Genomic DNA, 18,829 nt, shown 5'->3' with positions numbered 1-18,829 from the left:
TAAACACATCTAAATTTTTTCCATCTTTCCCATTAAAGGATTTTGGTTTTGGCTCATTCTTTCAGCATTTTGCCAGCAATCTGCTCAATGCTCTTTCCTTAGGAATGAAAGCTGTAGCCTGATATTACAAAGTGTTTGGTGAAACCTTTACCATGACTCTCAAGTCGCAACATGCCAGATAATCACTGGTTTTCAAAGCTGCTTGAAGATAGAAGGAAAGCGTCAAAGGTTTATGCATGAATCAGCATCCCCTTGTCACAACGTCATGCTGCAGTGATCCTTGCAGAGCTCTAAGACTGGATTTAAAGGAGAAAAGCTCAATACTGGCTCCTGAGCCAGCAGGATGAAACATCCAAGATTGTACATATATTACTTCTGTGCTAAAACTACTGTATGAAAACGTCTTACCATTATGGCAGTTTTATAGTACTCCATAGGAGACATCTCTTTAAATGACTCTAATATCCTTTCAGTGCTAAAATTGAGAAGGGGGTTGATCCATAGTTAACTCATGTAAACACGAGTGAACTACTAAGAGACAGCAAATGTTAATCACAAAACCTAAGCAGCAGGATTCGCCTTAATCTTGTCAAGATAAGAGGAACAGGATCTTTTGAAAACCGGCACAGAGATCGCTGCATCAGCCACCGAAGAACTGCGCATGCTCCAGAAAGAAAGGTAAAAAGTGCATTGTGACAAAGACTACTGATCTTCATCAGAAAGACCCTCGAGGAAGAAGAGGAGCCTTCCTCAGTGCGCCCATCAGCGTACACAGCGCATGCATGGCACGTATGCTAATGATATTAATGACTTCCGAGAAGTAATTTCTAGAACCACTCCTATCCCAAGAATTGTGATGAATGTTCATAAATTTTACACATAATGCTGGACTGTATGGAGTGCTCTGTGTGTGTGTGTTAGGAGGAGTGATCCCCCATGCACCCAGCGCCGAATAAAGCAAATACCCGCTTCTCTGACTCTGAAGCATCTCTAGGCCTGGTTTTGGGCAATTCAAAATAGGTGAATACACATTACAACTACAGCTGAAGTTGTTGCGTAGGCAGATTGAAGAGGAAAGGATTTCATCTTCATCACTCTCCTTCTTTCTTGTTTTGACAGAATTAAGAACTTGTAAAAAATCTGATATCACTGATGCTCACCACTCTTCCAATTAGACTACGCTCACTTAGGCAACGAAGTCCAGAGCTTCGGATATCTCCCGCTTCTGCCCTAGGAATTGCTTCCAGTGCTGTACCTTTGCTCCAGCTGCGAAACCAAACCAGCAGAACCAAGGAAGTTCTCTCTGAATGAACCATTGCTCTTGAAGGCTACAACGGTAGTCATGGCAGTGAACACTGCTCTTCACTGGGCCATTCCTCTGAAAAAAAAACATGCACCACCTCTCAACCTAAACCGTTAAGCCTCCTGCTGATGCTGACTGACAAAGCGTCCAACTGCACTTAGATTCCAACAGCTACTTCCAATGACCTGTCAACAGAACTTTGCAGACTTGCAACAGAGCAACAAACTAAAGGGGCTATGTTTCATGGCTGTTTTTCAAACATCATTGACTTATGTCCCTTTGCCAGCTTAAGTGAAGGTGGCCCATCCACCTTGGTCAAAATCAGCAGAATTTTGGCCCAATTTGTTGTTACGCAACACATCATGACACAATCTCTTGGTGTTGATGCAAAATTCCCACTGAAGTGCATGTCGTTACATGACTTAAGGCTACCTACTCACAGAGTGTCCACTCCACTGCCACACCCATTTTCTGGCCACCTTGAAATGACTGAGCTGTCTTACTGTTCCCAACATTCCTCAGGGGTACGTGACCACCATAGCCTCCCTTCTGAAGTTTAGGAACCTAAGTAGTACTAGCAATAGCAGTTTATCCAAAATCCATTTGCTCCATCAACAAACTCCGAGCAAGCGCTGAGAATTAGTTTCAAGACTTCTACATATATTTACAGGGAGCTTTTTGTTTGCTTGTTTGTTTTTAAAGCAGATGGAGTAGTGCGATGTTTCCCTGAGGCTACCAGGGCTGCGAGGCAGGCAGGCAGAGCCCTGGCATGGGTGGCACAGGGGACCCCGGGCGCTGACGGCTGCCACCAGCGCAGGCCAGCTCGGAACTGGCAGGCAGGGCTGCACCCCGCGTCTGCCACAACAGCTGCAGCTTCTGCAGCCTGAAACACAGCTGGCTCAGGGGTTCAAATTAAGAGCCAAAACCTTTTGCTGCTCAATTTGGGGCAGAGAAAGGTCATCACTTCTAGCATGGCATAAGCCTGCCACTACATTTCTGTGAAGGAAAATCACCTTGTTAGAGTGAAACTCCTGAGTAAAATACTGAAGCGCTTTCAGATTCGTATTATCTGACATTTCTGTGACCTTCTTTTATACCTGCATTGTTTCCTACTGCTGGTTTTGGGCACAAGTTCTGTGTACACTATTCTGGAAACAAAAAAATAACCCAAAACCAACACCCACTCCTCCCCCACCATCACTCCTTCCCCAGCCCCAAGCCTAACAAAACCAGCCTGCAGAATGTGCACGATTTCAAATGAGAACAAGCATAGATGGGACATCAAAAGATGGATTCTCCTTAGACATTTGTGCATGCAGTGCTCTGCAATCAACTCCTAAATTCTACTCCTCGTACACCAAATATTTGTCTTGGGAACTCCTTGTTCTCCATTCCAACCCTTCTGAGAGGGTAATCGAGGAGTTACTCTACATATTTTAAGCACATGTTGCACTAGTCAAATCCAATGCACAGCATTACTTGACTAACTGAGGCGGTGGCAAGGTCAATTAAGACCTGTTCATGTCTTAATTTGGAGCTCTTCCAACTGCTTGAAAAGTGAAGCCTTGGACGTTGAAGGTTCAGACTAAGGAGAATCCAAAATGTGGATAGCATCTCCCTTCTGCTGGAAGCCTTGAAGTTCACCACTGCAGTCTGCAGCCTACACAGATCATGTGAGTATTGTAAAAGTTCTCCAAGGAAGAGCAAGAACGAGGCTAATGCATGCACACAAACGCTGATCAAAAGCACTTGATGCTCTTGGACAAAAATAGGGAACCTTCACTTTTGGAAAGACAAGGTGACTATGGTTGTCTCTACAGTACTAGTAGGAAAATATCCCTGAAGTTTTGCAAAACCTCTTTTCAGGGGTTTGTTAACTTCATCTTTGTTAAGAACTGGGGAACACAGGGAGACCTGTCACTTTTTTTGCAGAATGCCATAGAAACTGCTACACTCACTTCAACAACAGTCCAAGTAACCTTGTCTGCAAATACTGACCATTTGCAGTTCTGGTTGATACAAGCCCCCATTACCTAAGAAAGGAACAACTCGGCAAGCAGTTTGCAAAGATGAACAACTTAGCACGACTGCGGCTGATGACATGCCCTGACCTTTTTTGCCTTCAGCTATGGGTGCCGTACCCTCCTACCCTCACACATGCCACTCAAAGCTCCTTGCGTGGAGCTCTCGCACCACCTATGACAGCAACTGTGCCAAGCCGCCACCCTTCTTCAGCACCATCGCACCTACCACAAGGTAGCTGAATCAGAGGGAAAAGGAGGTCGCCAATGGAGGGAAGTTGTACCCCCTGACAGCTAAGCTCCAACTACGGTGTCGCTTATGTCCTTCCCAGGACGGGCGGGAAAACGCCTCGGCGCAGCGCAGCGCTGGCCGGGAGCGGCCGGCACGGCACCGAGCGCGCTCCCCACTCCCTCCCGCCCGCGCCGCTGCGGAGACCCCGGGTTCGCCGGAATCGGCCACATGCTGCACGGAGGGCAGCGCGGCAAAGGCGGCCTCCCCTCGTCGCCCGGGGAAGGCCGGCCTCGGATCCCCGCTCTCTCCACCGGCACGGGCAGTGCCAGCAGCCTCTCGCTGTGGCCGCCGCTGGCCGAAAGCCTCGCCGCGCACCGCCCGGCCGGCCCCGCCGCTCCGCGGGGTCACACGGCACCTGCCGTGGGCGGCCGCCGAGCGACAGGAAGCAGAAGCGCTCACCGCCGCGCCGCTCGCCGCCCCGCCCGGGCGCTCCTCTCCTCGCGCTACCACGATGGCGCCGGCCCGCCCCGCCTTCCCCGTCGCCTGCGGCGCAACGCGGCTGCTCCGAGCCACGCAGCACGCGTGCGGCCGGGCCCTGCCGAGCTGCCGGCGGAGCCGGGGCACAGCCCGGGCGGGAGAGCTTCCGGCGAGGCTGGGCGGGCGGCGAGCGCGGCCGAGCGTGAGCGCGCCAGGCGGGCGGCGGGCGGCGGCGCGATGGAGAGCTAGATGGAGGCGGCAGCACCGCGCGGCATAAAATAGCTGATCGTCCGGCAGCCGCCCGCTCCGCAGCCCCTCGGCTGCTGTCGAGAAGGGCCCCAGCCCTGGCCGCGCCGGTGGCGAGGCGGCTCCGCAGCCCGCGGGCAGCCCTGGCGGGGCAGGGGAGCACTGCGGGCAGCCCCGGGGCCGCGCAGCCGTCTGCAACGCGCGGTGGGAGCCGCTGGGAACTATTTTACACGTCCCGGGGGGCTGGAGAGGAGCACGGAGACCACGCGGCAGGTCGCTGCCGTTAGGGAAAATTAATCCACGATGCCTGAGGTTTATATCCGAAAAGGAGACAGAGGAGTCCTGCAACATTCTTCGACTACAGGGAGAGTCCATGGGGCTTTTCCCATGGCGTCTGTCAAACGGTTGCGGGATGCAGCCCCCTTTTGATGCCAAGTTCCCGGCCACAGCACCCTCTTCCTTTTCCCCACTGGCTGAGGTATTCGGGAGATACAGACTTCCGGAACTGCCTACTCTATGCGCCCCCCTCTAATATGCACCCCCCTCTTGGCATCGAGAAGAAAGAAAAGAACCCCATTCCTAATGCTCTTAAGTCTTTGTTGCCTTGCTCTAGGTTCAGGAATTTAACACGGCCTTGATTAATCAACAGTCTCTGATGATTAGTAACAGTTCTAGAGAACTCCTAGTTTCTTCTGTTACTTCACTAGCCATAACTTCCTAGCCTTGTCTACAGGCCGATTCACACGGTCTCTTTGTAAAGACTCATCCATCTCATTCCTTTTAATCCCTCCTCTTTTTATTTGCTCTGTATTTGCCTTTACAAACCTTAATTACCATGGATTTAATTTTTTCTTCTGGAGTCTTCTTGGGTTTTGCTATTATTTGCAGTGACATCCTTTTCTGTCCTTTTGTAGTCATTTCTGGATCAGGTAGGCATGGCTGCTAGCGGCATCCCCTTGAGCACCTGCTGAAAGAGCTGCAGCCAGCATGGTGTCACGCATGGTAAAAAGATGAGAGTTGCTATAGCATGTAAGAGGAGGAATCGTATTCATTTAGCCCAGAGCTGGCCAGTTAACCATGAAAACATGTCCCATCCCCATCCTTTCAACATTTGGACAGGTCCACGAGCTGACGTTATTTCCTTTGTTATTTGTTTGACCACTTTTCCGCTGTCATCTGCTTGCAAACAGCAGCTCGAGTCATTTAATTTCCCACAAACTCCTCCTTCTTCTGCCAACAGATAATCTAATACCATCCAATGTTGAAATACCGCTTTCCTCATTTAAGTGGGTTGCTCAGCAAAAAGGTCAAGCGCTGTGGCTGGCTGGTTGGTAATTATTTCCGAGACAGCTTGTAACCTAATTATCTCCTTCAAATGATAAATGGGTTCCCAGGCATCTGGGATTAATTCCTTAGGTTTCCAAGGGGCTGGTCCATCGTGTTGGGTAACTTGTTCTGTTGGCCGTTCATCATTTCCCCGTTTTGGGGTGCTCCCTCCAGCCAGGGCTGCATCAGCTGACTGCTTTTCTCTAATTAAATCATCACAGATTTTGATTCCTAAGCGATTTCCCAGAACTTGTAGTAGCAAAAAGAACAACAGTCTACTAAATATACCATATCCCTGACCAGTTTGGAGGTAACCTGAGCTAAGCATGTTGGCCACAAATCCAATACTGTCCTTTCAAAGCCCGTGTTCCATTAGCAAAGGAACCTACCCATGGTCATCAATTGGTGGCTCAAAATACAGCAGGATTCCCGGGCCTAACGGTCCTCCAACAAGAGTTGCCCCACCATAAGGGTCCCAGCATTTGCATTTCCAAGCTCCCGCACAGGGTTCCCACCTACATTTACATCTGCAAGCTGCTTGGTTGGATTTGGAGCAGAACTCACTAAAAGGCTTTGAGTTCCAATCCGGTGTGGCCATTCCCACTGATAATCACAAACAACATGTCTTCTACTTGTGGAATTTTTGTGGGGACTGCTCAAAAACAGGTGGTCAAAAAAACCCCTTGTCCCTCCCCATTGCTTTACAGGCTTCCAAATATTTTTGGTAAGTGTGATAAGAACGCCTTACGCAGCTACTGTTAGTGAGCCGAACAGGTATTTGATTGCATTTGCCTTGATATTTGGAACAATTGGAAGGAGGGCAATTGGGGGTCCAAACCCAGTTGTTCAAGCCCAGAGGGAAAGTCAATTGACAATTGCCTTTTCCTACATAGACACGCCCTATCCTATTTAGGCAATAAGTGCCTGTTGGAGAAGAATGAAGTGGCCGTGAACTTCCTTCTTTGGCCCCAAATCCCATCCCACTGTGGCCCTCACATTGACCCACCATTTAGGTTCAGCTGGGCTAGCCAACTATGGCCACTCTTCAGATCCTCCTGGCCCTCCACAGAGCCAGCAATTGCTAAGGTTAAAAACTTTTGCTACTTCTTCTCCTAAGGCTGCAAATTGATTCTCCCACTCCTGGCCTAAACTCAGCTAACCATATCAAAGTAGAATTAGTAAGGAAAATGTTTTAATAGTGTCATCTAATTAGCTAGTCTAATTTTCCCGTTGTCTTCTGCAGCACCTGTGGCAATTGAAGACACAGAAACCACTTAACGTAACAAAATGGCCACAAGTATTAGCCCCCAAGTGAGTGGAGATTCTAGAGGAGGGATGCCTATACAGTCTATTTCAGCAGACGGTCTGAAGGTAGGACTGCGGGGCTTCTTCCGATGTCGAAGCACTGCCTACTGCTCCGGCCCACTCCTGCAGAGTGTCAGTCACGGCCTCCCGGCCTTCTCCTCCAGCTGAGATGTGCAAATCTCCGAGGCTTCAGAGACCTTGACCCGAGAGTGACGGGTTCACCTGTGTTCAGCTTACTTGACGGCTGTTTTCTGTCGTCAGTGACACTTGGAATGGGCCACGCCATTTCACCAGCACTGGCGCTTCTTTCTACTCCTTAATTAGGACTCAATCTCCTGGTTGGATGTTAAAAGCAGCAAAGTCCAAAGGCCGGGCTTGCACCAGCTGAGTTTCCTGTTGAAGGGGTTTCACAAGAAGCAGGATCCTGGCCACAGATGGTTTTAAAAATGCATCACTTGCCTCTACCCCCCCCCACTGGGTGGAGACTTACCAGGGCAATTGCAAACAACGATTGAAAGGCAGATAACTGAATCTCTCTTCTGGGTTGGGCCCTCATTCTCACCAAAGCCAATGTCCAAAGCCCTACCCATGGCATCTTGGTTTCTATTACCAGCTTCAAAAGGTGTTTATTTCTCTCTTCATTGTTTTCTACCCGAGCCGAGCTCTGGGGGTGCCAGGGCCTATGGAGGTTCCATTGTGTTCCTAAAGAAGCCAAAACCCCTTGAAGGATCTTTCCTGCAAAATGAGTTCCCCTATCTGAATCTATTGCTTCTAAAATGCTGTATCTTGGAATGATTTGTTCCAAAAATGCCTTAAGAACTGATCCTGTCATTACTGAAGTAGTTGGAAATACTTCTGGCCACCTTGCTAGCTGACATACGATTACCAGAAGATATTAAGCCTTGCCACTTGGGGCATCTCCGGAAAATCCACCTGGCATCTTTGGAAGGGCCATGCAGCCCAAGGCCTCCCTCCTCTAGCAAGTTACTTTGTAACTTGGCTGTTGGCTTTAGCACAGATCAAGCAACCTTCAACAGCTCCTTTTGCCAGTCTAAAAAGACCCCCAGCAACATACATCATGAGATAGGCTTCTGCCAATCCTCAGGAAGTGCAAGAACTCTCTTAATGGAGTTGCTTTAATATTGGTAGGGCCAAAGGTTCTGGTATCTCTTGTTTGCCATCCCTTGGAAACCAATTCTTGCCTTTTTTCTCTGCCACGCGACTTTTAACTGTATGTCAAACTGCTGCGGTAGAAAAGACAGCTTCCTGGGCAGTGATGGAGTCACAGGGAGCAAAGGGGGCATCTTGGAGAGTTCTGGCAGAAGTGTGGCTTTCTGAGTTTCTTCATCCACCAAAAAGGAGACAGAGGAGTCCTGTAACATTCTTCAACTCCAGGGAGAGGCCATGGGGCTTTTGCCATGGAGTCTCTCAAATGATTGCGGGAAGCAGCTCCCTTCTGATGTTAAGTTCCTGGCAACAGCACCCTCTGAGGTACTCGGGAATTACAGACTTCCGGAACTGCCTACTCTATGCCCCCCTCTAATATGCACTCCCCTTTTGGAATGGAAAAGGAAGAAAACCAAACTATTCCTAATGCTGGGAAGTCTTTGCTGCCTTGCTCTAGGTTCAGGAATTTAGCAGGGCCTTGGCTGAGCAACAGTCTCTGTTGATTAGTAACAGTTTCTAGAACGAATACTTTCTTCTGTTACTCCCCCCCCTGTAAATTCCTAGCCTTGTCTAAGGAGAGATTCACACGGTCTCTTTGTAAAGACACATCTATCTTACTCCTTTCACTCCCACACCTTCCTTGCGGTGGAACGGCTCTCCCCAGCACAGCACCTGGCACAAAACCCCCGTATACGCACACACACACCTGCACTTACCCTGCACTCTACTGCACACACACACACACACACACACCTCCCGCACACTAACACCCCCTCCACATCCCCACCATGCTACTTGCAGTGGCCCCGCCCCTACCATCCCCACCGGCTGGCAGCACCCACTCCTCGCATGCTTCCCCATGCCTTGCATTTCCTTGCTGCCCCCTCTGTAGCCTTCCCTCAACCTGCCTTTTCTCCCCTGCCTTGCACTGACTTGCTCACCCATCCCCCACCTGACTTCCTTTCACATTCGTCTAGGTCTGGCCTCATCTTTCCTTTTCCTTCTAGGACCCTCATTGCCTTGCCTCGCCTCGCAAAGCCACCACTTGCCTTGCCTTGCCCTTGAACCCCTCCCTTGCCTTGCATGACCTTGCTCACCCCTCCCCCACCTGGAATTCAACACCCCTTTTCAATGACATTTCTGGGCCTTGCCCTGCCCTTTCTGCTCCTCCGAGGAATCTCAAAGCTCTCAAGCATCTCCGGTGTTTCAGGATCCCATGAGAGGAAGACCAGGGGAGGACGCATGTTGCCACACTCATCTCTGTGGGCAGCCTTTGTCTGGGAGCAATCCTTGCATGTCTTGAACCTTGGAGGGGCAATTCACATTTTGCCCTTGAGCTCGGGGACCAGAAAGAGAGTTCTTTTGCATACAAGGGAAAGCAGGTAGCTCAAGTCTTTTAGGTACAGAGGAGAGATGACCCACGCGGGATCAAGGCCACACAGAGCACTTGGTCCTGGCCACTTTTGTGCACCAGCAGTCCTTGAATGTACTTCTCACCTGCCTTGCCTGGCCTTGCCTTGGCAACACAACAGTTGCCTTGCCTTGCCCTGCTAGCCCTCTGTAGCCTTGCATTCCTTTGCAGGGCCCTGCCCCGCACATGACCTGCCTACTGTTTTCCTCCAGGGCCTTGGCTTGCTGAGCCCTTCCTGTTTCTGCCTGGCCTTCCCATCAGTGGCCCTTCCTTCCTACAGCCAGCCTTGCCTCTAACTTCTGGGCCTTCTCTTGCCTACCAGTCCATTTGCTTTCCCCTCACTGCTCTGGCCTTGCCTACCTCTCCCTTGACTTGCCCACAATTGCCTGCACTCGGTTTGCAGCGCCTTGCCTGCATGGAAGGCAAGGGAAAGAGTGGTAGGCCGGGCAAAGCAAAGCCAGCAAGTTGTAGGCAGTGCGAGGCAAGGCAGACGCAGGCAAAGGAAGCAGAGCAAGGGTACCTTAAGAAGAACTAGACAAGGCAAGGCCAAGAGACTCGGAGTGCCTTTCCTTGGGAAGGCAAGGACATAGTGCCAGTGTTGCTGGAGCAGATGTTAAGGTACTGTGGGGAGGAATAGTCCAGCAAGACATTTCTCTTCTGGCCCCTGTGCGTGTAGGGGCAATTGTTGGACATATTCAATACTGGAGGCGGATCAGTCGCTGGATGTGTTGTATTTTGGAGGAGGGGATGCCGTTTCTTTGGAGATGGGCTTGTAGTTGCTCTCTTTGGCAAGGAAGGCAGGTTTGGATGTGCACATCAGGTACTCCTAGGGATTTTAAAGGCTTTTCCCAACAGGCAGAGCTCTCTCTGGGTTCGAGCTGTTGAGCTGTCAGTGGGAATGCAAAGGCCAAGCTCTTAAGCTATTTGTCCTGGTGCCTTCAGTGTGTGAGCAGTCCCTGGTGCCGTTGCCTTTGGATCCTGACTCTGGGAGAGGGAAGGCTTAGGATGGTACCTAGAGCTGAGAAGGAGAGTGCTGAGAACAGCGTGTGTGCTGCTAGTTTGAGGGGTGCAGGTGAAGTTGTAGGCAGCAAGATCTTCCTCAGCTGGCACTGTTTTGAGCCCTGTTTTTGCCAGATGGTTTCAAGTTGGTGGGCGGAATCTGCGAGAGGGAAAAGATTTGTTTGGGCCAAAGCGGTGTGGTGTAAAGAAGAGTGTGCTCTTGGAAGGGGAAGATGAGGGCAACCTTTTTGTCCTGACACCGTTGATTTGAGTGCAGGGCCGTTTGCAAGTTGCCTCTGTCTGCCCTTGGGGTGGTTTCGAGCTGGGCCAGGTGCTTGGCCTTCTTTTGCAAGTCTGCAGCGCCGTCGTGTGGTTGTTTCCATGAGCGCTGACAGTGCCCGGCAAAAAGCGCTTGCCTGGCGCGGCCCCAGTCGTGTGGAAGCAGTTGGTGGAAGAGCTCCGCTGTGCATCCTGCCTCTTGGAGACATAAAAGGATGTAACCCTGCGCGTAGCGGGGAAGCAAGACGAATCTTTTCATTGTTGGCTGAGCAGTTTCTAAGCGGCAAAAGTAAAGGCAGTTTCAGCACGGCCTCTTTCTTTCAGAACCTTTTCTGTGCCATCATGAACATGCTCAACATGCCACTCGCACCCGCTGAACTGCATCAAAGGCCCTGGAGATAGGCACTTTCCTTCAAGCTCTCTGTAGCATCGTACCCTCCACCTCTGGCGGATCCCAAAGCCCTTCCAAACATCCAGCAGCTGCACGCAGAGAACAAGTGCTAAAACAAGGCGTTGGCCTTCCTAGTCCTTTTAAAGTCTGTGAACTAGGCGAAACATTCCAGTGAGCAGCACTTTCCTTCGCAACTATATCTAGAGCATCATCACATTCTCTCCAAGTGGGTAAGTCCACCCTTGCAGCGCAGCGTTTGCAGCCACAGTTCGGACTGAGAGATAGGCCAGGTGAGAAAGCATTTCTTGACTATCCCTCTTCTCTGGAAGACTTGATACTCGCAGCGCGACCACGTCCACACACCTTCAGTGTGGCCAGGTTCAAGCAGCTAGAGCTCCCAGAGATGGGAGAGTCAGGAGAGACGGCGTTCCAAAAGTACCGTGTACTTACAGCAGCATTAAAACTGCACAGCAGTCTGCAGCACTGTAGACTGCGGCTTCTCCGACAGACGAGCCATCCCATTGTTGCCTCTCGCAGCCTGCTTGCTAGCTGCTCTCCTGAAGAAAAGAACTAGAAGAAAAAGCCAATGCTGGGCTGCACCTTCCCCTTGCCTTACGTAAAGCCACCTAAACTCCCCGCTGCACTCTCTACTTCCCCTCTCCTTGGAAGCAACCACTGTGTTTGCTGCATCTCGAAGACTAAAGTTAAGCGCCAGTGGTTTTGGGGATGGTTGGAAGAGGGATAAGTAGTAGCACAAGTAAGTAGTTGTTGAACTTCCTCCTTCTCAGTGCTAACGTGAATTGGGCAGGCAGGCGAGTGCTAGCCACGCTCCTTTCTCAGTTTGTACGCTGCGGTAACGAGTCCGGTGCTCTGCGCCTTCGTTCGGCCTCTTTAGTACCCATGTCGCTCTTTCATTCAGCCGGAGTCGAAGCGTCGTCTACTTCTCGCCCAGAGAGCACGGTGCCGGAAGAGAAATGCCCCAGCCGACTGCTTCTGCCGACACACGCCTGGTCTATGCACTTTCCCTCGCAGCGACATACAGCAGCACTTTCGGTCTTTCTTGTCGTCCAAATGGAAAGGGAAAGATTCTCTGCTATGTCCCGCCCAGAGAACAGTTTTAGGTCAACCAGCACGCCCAGAGCTTGCCCTCGACGCGTGGAAACTTGTGTTTGCACCACATTCAAGTGGTAGCCGTCTTTCCTTGACAGGCTGCAGAACGCCGTCAGATCCCGGTGCTCTCTGCACCTGCCTTCTCAGTTCCAATACCGCCGCGCACAATACAGCTTTGCAGGAAGCAAACACGCGGATAGTCATGTCGCTCAGAAGAACGTGCCAGGACGAAAAGATGTTCTTCCTTTCTCCTCGTCGCCCATATTGTGGTGCTGTATTAAAAGCCTTGGCCAGCGAAAGGCTAATCCAGCAAGTGTTTCTCACCTGATGCATTTCGCTGAGGGAGAGCTGAGGAAAATCCTTGCACAGCACACTGCGGATGCGTGCAGTACACATGCTGAAGAGAGCCACAGCTAAAAGCAATCGCTGGGCTTCAGTTCTGTCCAGACGGCAGAAGGCGAAGAACGAAGCAGCTGGGCACCGCGTTAACGTACTCAGTGGACCGAATTTCAAATGTCCAGCCAAAAGCTGCTTCATAAGCAGATTCAGCTGAGAATGCTCTGGCTGCTTCACAAAGTAAGGCGCAGCCGTTTCCATTCATCACACTACCTGGCCAGAAGCAGTATCCTACACCTTCAATGCTGCAGCGTCCATGCAGCTGGAGCACACGCAGTAGGACGCGTCCAGATAGAAGGCGGTCTTCAAGTACCCCCCTCCTCCAAGCAGCCTTGAAACTGAGCACAACACACTGCGGCTCGGGAGCTTCCTTCTCAGATAGACGTGCCGTCACGTTATTCACTCTCGCAGCTCCGTTGCCCACTTGCAGCAGCTGCTACCAAAGCAAAATGCTCCAGAAGTAAAAAGCACTGCTGAGCAAACCTTTTCCTTTGCCTCACGTAAAGCACTGTAAACTGTCCGCTGCACTCTTTATTTCCATTCTCCGCTGCATCTACCACTGTCATCTCTGCATCTCGAAGCATAAAGCTCGGCACAATTCTTCCCAGGGAAAGCTGGAAGAGAAATAGGTAGCAGCACAAGTAGCTGCAAGTGGAACTTTTGTTTTCAACTGCTAACGTGAATCCGCAAAGAAGCGAGCGGCAGCCACGCTTCTTCTTGCAGCCTGTGCGATGCGCACACCAGCTCGGTGCTCTGCGCCCTCATTCGTATGCTCTTCGTACCATGTCGCGCTTTTCATTCTGCCGGAGTCGAAGCGTCGTCTACTTCTCGCCCGGAGAGCACGGTGCCGGAAGAGAAATGCCCCAGCCGACTGCCCTTCCGAAACACACCAGGGCTATGCACTTTTCTCGCAGCGACATACAGCAGCACTTTCGGTCTTTTCTTGTCGTCCAAATGTAAAGGGAAAGATTCTCAGCAATGTCGGGCACAGTTTTAGGTCAACAAGCACGCCCAGAGCTTGCCCGCGACTCGTGGAAACTTGTGTTTGCACACATTCCAGTGGCAGCCCTCTTTCCTTTACAGCCTGCAGAGCGCCGTCAGATCGCGGTGCTCTCTGCACCTGCCTTCTCCCTTTCAAGTACCACTGCGCAGAATATAGCCTTGCAGGAAGCAATGACGCGGATAGTCGTCTCGCAGAGAAGAACGTGCAAAGACGAAAAGATGTTCTTCTTTGCTCCTCCTCGTCGCCCAGATTGTGGTGCTGTACTGAAAGCCATGGCCAGCGAAAGGCTAATCCAGCAAGTGTTTCTCACCTGATGCATTTCGCTGAGGGAGAGCTGAGGAAAATCCTTGCACAGCACACTGCGGATGCGTGCAGTACACTTGCTGAAGAGCGGCAAAACTCAAAGCCATCGCTGGGCTTCAGTTCTGTCCAGACGGCAGAAGGCGAAGAACGAAGCAGCTGGGCACCGCGTTAACGTACTCAGTGGACCGAATTTCAAATGTCCAGCCAAGAGCTGCTTCACAAGCAGATTCAGCTGAGAATGCTCTGGATGGTTCACAAAGTAAGGCGTAGCCGTTGCACTCTATCACACTCTCAGGCCAGAAGAAGTTTCTTACACCTTCAATGCTGCAGCGTCCATGCAGCTGGAGCACACGCAGTAGGACGCGTCCAGATAGACGGCGTTCTTCAAGTACCCCCCTCCTCCAAGCAGCCTTGAAACTGAGCACAACACACTGCGGCTCGGGAGCTTCCTTCTCAGATAGACGTGCCGTCACGTTATTCACTCTCGCAGCACAATTCTTCCCAGGGAAAGCTGGAAGAGAAATAGGTAGCAGCACAAGTAGCTGCAAGTGGAACTTTTGTTTTCAACTGCTAACGTGAATCCGCAAAGAAGCGAGCGGCAGCCACGCTTCTTCTTGCAGCCTGTGCGATGCGCACACCAGCTCGGTGCTCTGCGCCCTCATTCGTATGCTCTTCGTACCATGTCGCGCTTTTCATTCTGCCGGAGTCGAAGCGTCGTCTACTTCTCGCCTGAGAGCACGGTGCCGGCAGAGAAACGCTCCGGGCTTCTGCCTCTGCCGAAACACGCCTGGGCTATCCCTCTCAGCCTTAAGTAGCACAAAATGCTGTCTGCGTTGTGGTCTTAATCTTAAGGGAAAGATTCTCGGCTTCGGCTCGCACAGAGAACTTTGCTGGGACAATACATGTGTTTTATTATCCTTTCTCGCAAGAAGACTATGGTGCTTCTTTGGAACTGTTGGCCAGTGTAAGGCTAATCCAGCAAGTGCTTCTCTCCTGACACATTTCTCTGAGCGAGAGCTTCGGCGGACAGTTGGGCTCTGCGAAGCAGAAAGTCTGTGCTTGCACGTAGCGCTGAGGAGAATCTGTGCACAGCGCGCTCTGGATGCGTGCAGTACACACACTAAAGAGAGCCAAAGCTCAATGTCTCAGTTCTGTCCAGCGCCGGAAATTGAGAAGAACGCAGCCCCAGAGCTCTGGGCTGGAGTGTGCGATGGTTATGAGCTGTGCCGCTCTTCTGCGTGTCTACTGCACGCATCCATAGTGTACAGTGCAAGGATTTTCCTCAGCTCTCGCTCAGCGAAATGCATTAGAAGGGAAGCACATGCTAGATTAGCCATTCGTTAGCCCACGCTTTCAGTAGAGCACCACAATCTGGGCGACGAGGAAAAGCAAAGAAGAACATCTTTTCGTCTTTGCACGATCTTCTCTGCGAGACATCTCTCCACGTCTTTGCTTCCTGCAAGGCTGTAAGGTGCGCGGTGGTACTTGGAAGGGAGAAGGCAGGTGCAGAGAGCACCGCGATCTGACGGCGCTCTGCAGGCTTAAAGGAAAGAAAGCTACCACTTGAATGTAGTGCAAATACCAATTTCCACGCGTCGCGGGTAAGCTCCGGGTAAGCTTGGTGACCTAAAACTGGGCGCTGAGTGAGAAGTAACCGAGAATCTTTCCCTTTACATTCCGGCTCCAACGCAAACAGAATGTGATGCTACTTAGCGCTGCGAAGGAAAGTGCATAGCCCTGGTGTGTTTGGGAAGAATCAGCAGCCTGGAGCGTTTTTCTGGAGCCTTTCTCCGCTGGCACCGTGCTCTATGGGCGAGAAGTAGACGACGCTTCGACTCCGGCAGAATGAAAGCGCGACATGGTACGAAGAGCATTAAAGAATGAGGGCAGAGGGCCGAGCTGGTGTGTGCATCGCACAGGCTGCAAGAGGAAGCCTGGCTGTCACTCGCTTGTTTCCGGATTCACGTTAGCGTTTTAAAACAGAAAGTTCCACTTGCAGCTACTTGTGCTGCTACCTATTTCTCTTCCAGCTTTCCCTGGGAGGAATTGTGCCGAGCTTTATGCTTCGAGATGCAGAGATAACAGTGGTAGATGCGGCGGAGAATGGAAATACAGAGCACAGCGGACAGTTTATGGTGCTTTACGTGAGGCAAGGGAAAGTGCAGCCCGGCAGTGCTTTTTACTTCTGGAGCATTTTGCTTTGGTAGCAGCTGCTGCAAGTGGGCAACGGAGCTGCGAGAGTGAATAACGTGACGGCGCGTCTATCTGAGAAGGAAGCTCCCGAGCCGCAGTGTGTTGTGCTCAGTTTCAAGGCTGCTTGGAGGAGGGGGGTACTTGAAGAACGCCGTCTATCTGGACGCGTCCTACTGCGTGTGCTCCAGCTGCATGGACGCTGCAGCATTGAAGGTGTAGGATACTGCTTCTGGCCAGGTAGTGTGATGAATGGAAATGGCTGCGCCTTACTTTGTGAAGCAGAGAGAGCATTCTCAGCTGAATCTGCTTATGAAGCAGCTTTTGGCTGGACATTTGAAATTCGGTCCACTGAGTACGTTAACGCGGTGCCCAGTTGCTTCGTTCTTTGCCTTCTGCGGTCTGGACGAAACTGAAGCCCAGCGATGGCTTTGCGTTTTGGCGCTCTTCAGCGCGAACACTGCACGCATCCGCAGTGTGCTGTGCACGGATTTTCCTCAGCTCGACGTACAATCATTTTCTTGCTGTTTCCAGAGTCTAAACTCTTCGTGAAACTCTCGCTCAGCGAGATGCGTCAGGAATGAGGGACTTGCTGGATGAGCTTTTCGCTAGCCAAGACTTTCAATACAGCACCACAATTCAGGCAAGAAGCAGGAGAAAGGAAGATCATCTTTTCGTCCTTCCACGTTCTTCTCTGCGAGATGACTATCGGTGTCTTTGCTTCCTGCAAGGCTGTAAGGGGCGCGGCGGTACTTAGAACTGAGAAGGCAGGTGCAGAGAGCACGGCGGTCTGACGGTGCTCTGCAGGCTGTAAAGGAAAGACGGCAACCACTTGAATGTGGTGCAAACACAAGTTTCCACGCGTCGAGGGCAAGCTCTGGGCGTGCTGGTTGACCTAAAACTGTTCTCTGGGCGGGACATAGCAGAGAATCTTTCCCTTTCCATTTGGACGACAAGAAAGACCGAAAGTGCTGCTGTATGTCGCTGCGAGGGAAAGTGCATAGACCAGGCGTGTGTCGGCAGAAGCAGTCGGCTGGGGCATTTCTCTTCCGGCACCGTGCTCTCTGGGCGAGAAGTAGACGACGCTTCGACTCCGGCTGAATGAAAGAGCGACATGGGTACTAAAGAGGCCGAACGAAGGCGCAGAGCACCGGACTCGTTACCGCAGCGTACAAACTGAGAAAGGAGCGTGGCTAGCACTCGCCTGCCTGCCCAATTCACGTTAGCATTGAGAAGGAGGAAGTTCAACGACAACTACTTCCTTGTGCTACTACTTATCCCTCTTCCAACCATCCCCAAAACCACTGGCGCTTAACTTTAGGCTTCGAGATGCAGCAAACACAGTGGTTGCTTCCAAGGAGAGGGGAAGTAGAGAGTGCAGCGGGGAGTTTAGGTGGCTTTACGTAAGGCAAGGGGAAGGTGCAGCCCAGCATTGGCTTTTTCTTCTAGTTCTTTTCTTCAGGAGAGCAGCTAGCAAGCAGGCTGCGAGAGGCAACAATGGGATGGCTCGTCTGTCGGAGAAGCCGCAGTCTACAGTGCTGCAGACTGCTGTGCACAGTTTTAATGCTGCTGTAAGTACACGGTACTTTTGGAACGTCTTCTCTCCTGACTCTCCCATCTCTGGGAGCTCTAGCTGCTTGAACCTGGCCACACTGAAGGTGTGTGGACGTGGTCGCGCTGCGAGTATCAAGTCTTCCAGAGAAGAGGGATAGTCAAGAAATGCTTTCTCACCTGGCCTATCTCTCAGTCCGAACTGTGGCTGCAAACGCTGCGCTGCAAGGGTGGACTTACCCACTTGGAGAGAATGTGATGATGCTCTAGATATAGTTGCGAAGGAAAGTGCTGCTCACTGGAATGTTTCGCCTAGTTCACAGACTTTAAAAGGACTAGGAAGGCCAACGCCTTGTTTTAGCACTTGTTCTCTGCATGCAGCTGCTGGATGTTTGGAAGGGCTTTGGGACCGCCAGAGGTGGAGGGTACGATGCTACAGAGAGCTTGAAGGAAAGCGCCTATCTCCAGGGCCTTTGATGCAGTTCAGCGGGTGCGAGTGGCATGTTGAGCATGTTCATGATGGCACAGAAAAGGTTCTGAAAGAAAGAGGCCGTGCTGAAACTGCCTTTACTTTTGCCGCTTAGAAACTGCTCAGCCAACAATGAAAAGATTCGTCTTGCTTCCCCGCTACGCGCAGGGTTACATCCTTTTATGTCTCCAAGAGGCAGGATGCACAGCGGAGCTCTTCCACCAACTGCTTCCACACGACTGGGGCCGCGCCAGCCAAGCGCTTTTTGCCGGGCACTGTCAGCGCTCATGGAAACAACCACACGACGGCGCTGCAGACTTGCAAAAGAAGGCCAAGCACCTGGCCCAGCTCGAAACCACCCCAAGGGCAGACAGAGGCAACTTGCAAACGGCCCTGCACTCAAATCAACGGTGTCAGGACAAAAAGGTTGCCCTCATCTTCCCCTTCCAAGAGCACACTCTTCTTTACACCACACCTCTTTGGCCCATACAAATCTTTTCCCTCTCGCAGATTCCGCCCACCAACTTGAAACCATCTGGCAAAAACAGGGCTCAAAACAGTGCCAGCTGAGGAAGATCTTGCTGCCTACAACTTCACCTGCACCCCTCAAACTAGCAGCACACACGCTGTTCTCAGCACTCTCCTTCTCA

This window comes from Aphelocoma coerulescens, unplaced genomic scaffold, assembly GCF_041296385.1.
Source record: "Aphelocoma coerulescens isolate FSJ_1873_10779 unplaced genomic scaffold, UR_Acoe_1.0 HiC_scaffold_142, whole genome shotgun sequence".
In the NCBI taxonomy this organism is placed as follows: Eukaryota; Metazoa; Chordata; class Aves; order Passeriformes; family Corvidae; genus Aphelocoma; species Aphelocoma coerulescens.
Note: the sequence above shows the minus strand (reverse complement) of the source record.